The following is a 2,791-nucleotide window of genomic DNA, read 5'->3' as shown; positions in this document are numbered from 1 at the left end:
AAGTGTGTTATCGAAAAACCGCAAATGCAATACAGTGGTGGCAGAAAAAATATAACCGATGAAAAAAGTATTCGTTGCTACAACTGCGGCTCTAATGAACACATGAGAAAAGACTGCAAGGAAAAAACAAAATGTTTTAAATGTGCAGGCAGCGGTCATATATCTCCAAATTGCCTCTTTACAAAGGCGTTAGCGCGGCCGGAATGCGCCGAATCAAAAGAGGTAAGTATGTACAATATTGTTGAGACTGGTAGTAACATATGTGCTTCTCCACAGTACAAGCCGATGATCGAGTCAACGATAGCAGAGTACAAGCCAGCCGAAAACGTCGCTGAATGTCCGGTGTCGATGAAGATCGTGCTAAGCCGTCACTCAGCTGTGGAATCCGAGTCGATCAGAAAACAAGATGGCATTGTGCGCAAATCTTCATCGAACTTTGCCAGTCGAGTCGTCGTAGTAAAGAAACTGAAGCACAAGTCAATGACGCGCTGCGCGACGCCGAGGAAGCAAAGGCCGCCAAGGAGGAACTACAGGCGTTGAGCAAGGAAGCCGAGCGCAAGGTCAAGGCCCTGGAGGCCAATGTAGTACAGCTGTAGTACAGCTGAAGATCTGGCCAGCTCAGAAAGGGCGCGACGTGCTGCTGAAACGTAGCGTGACGAATTGGCCGAAGAAATTGCCAACAATGCCAGCAAGGGCTCCTTAATGATCGACGAGAAGCGCCGATTGGAAGCCCACATTGCCACTTTTGAGGAGGAGCTGACTACTGAGTTGGCGAACGAAAAATCGAACTCTCAGAAGAACGAAAACGGGCGCGCTCTGTTCGAACGCCAAAAAAATTAGCTGAAGGCTAAGCTTGCCGAAATCGAGACAGCACAGCGCACTAAAGGCGACAATCGCCACGCTAGAGGCCAAGATCGCCAACCTAGAAGAGCAGGGCAAGGAGAGGCTGTTGCAGCAAAAGGCCAATCGGAAAATGGTCACGAAGGTTAAGGAACATACTGAAGACTCAAGATATTTATAAAAAACTAGTTAGCAGTTTTCTCGGGCCATATGAAGTAACTAAGGTAAAAAGAAACGGCCGATACGATGTACGGAAAGCAGCTCAGTTGGAAGTGTTGTAGTTTATAATTTATATTTCCTTTCTTAATAAATAAATAAATAGTCAAGTTTGTGTTTGAGTATTTTGTTTTATATTTTAAGTTATTTTCAACTGCAACACCAGCACCACGACCCACTCTCAGCAAAAGAGAAAGAGAAGAAGGAAACAAATAAAAAGTGTGGCCATTCATAAAGTATACCATATATACCATTCAAATATAAAGTAGTGTTGTTTAACGTTATTTTTGTAGGTTGAATAGTATATTCCAACACGCCCCCTCAAAAATAACGTCTATAATTAAAAACATAACAATAATATTCATTAGTAACTATCAAATGTGGGTGGTGTGCATTCTGGGAAGTGTTAACTGATCCAGCATTTGCTGCGAGGATACGGGGAAAACCCAGAAAAACCCGATCAGATCATTGTAACAAAATATGTTTACAGGAATTTAAATTTGAAAAATATATATAAAAATTTCATTCAGCATTCGATTGGTCGTCTTGCAGCAAACCCAATTTGTCTCGTAACTCCACAAATCTCGCAGCAGGCAACGGTTTTGTAAATATGTCAGCCAGTTGATTCTCTGTAGGAATATACTCAAGACAAATCACATTATTCTGAACTTGCTCTCTGGCAAAATGATATTTAATATCAATATGTTTAGCTCGTTTATGACATGAGGGGTTGTTTGCTATGCTAATACAGCCTTGATTGTCTTCGTAAATTTTAATGGGGTTTTCTAGTTTAATGTTAATACTAGTTAATAAAAATGTAAGCCATAGAGCTTCTCTCACGGCTTCAAATAGGGCCATATACTCAGCTTCAGTTGATGAGGCTGCTACTGAGTTCTGTCTCTTTGTATTCCAACAAATGAGATTAAAATCAAACATTTTGAATAAATACCCTGTTGTACTTTTTCTATCAATTTCACTACCACCCCAATCAGAATCCACATAACGAATAATTTTATTTTCAAATGCCAAGTTCTTTTTAAAAATCAATTTCATATCGATAGTGCCCTTCAAATATCTAAGAACTCTTTTTAAGTTCTGCCATAACTCGGAGTTATTTTTGCTACTATATCTGCTCAAGATATTTACTACAGTAGTTAAATCTGGGCGTGTACAAAGCATTATGTACATTAAACATCCTATGAGGTTACGGCATGGGGTATTGCAGTCTTCATCTGAATTAAGTAATTCATAATTTATTTTACTAGGTAAAGGAGTACTAACTGCATTACAATTTTCCATGTTAAATTTACTTAAAATTTTTTTAACATATGCAGATTGGCTTAAATAGATTTTATCTTCATGCATTTCTATCCTAATTCCAATAAAATGTTTTATTTCATTTAGGTCAGTCATTCTAAACTTTTCCATTAAATACCTTTTGAAGTTATTCATTCTTGTCATATCTCCTGTAGCTATAACCACATCATCTACATATAATAATACATATATGTTTTCATTTATGTTACCTTTGTCTAAAATATATATACAGCGATCAACTGAAGAGTTTACAAACTCACACGCTTTCAATGCTTGCTCAAATACTTCAAACCAGCATCTAGCCGCTTGCTTGAGTCCGTAAATTGCCTTATTCAATTTACACACATTGTCACTATTACACGATATACCTTGAGGAAGTCTCATATAAATTTCCTCTTTTAAGGTGCCATTTAAGAAA

The 2,791-nt window shown here is 38.3% G+C and overlaps 1 pseudogene; it reads left to right on the top strand.

The window, feature by feature from the left end:
• Window positions 1-335: 335 nt before the first annotated feature.
• Window positions 336-1,021, top strand: LOC116803409 (annotated as a pseudogene).
• The last annotated feature ends 1,770 nt before the right edge of the window (window positions 1,022-2,791 follow it).

Source organism: Drosophila sechellia, unplaced genomic scaffold (assembly GCF_004382195.2).
Source record: "Drosophila sechellia strain sech25 unplaced genomic scaffold, ASM438219v1 Y_18, whole genome shotgun sequence".
Taxonomy (NCBI): Eukaryota; Metazoa; Arthropoda; class Insecta; order Diptera; family Drosophilidae; genus Drosophila; species Drosophila sechellia.
The sequence above is the reverse complement of the archived record's forward strand: the minus strand, read 5'-3'. Positions and strand labels throughout refer to the sequence as shown.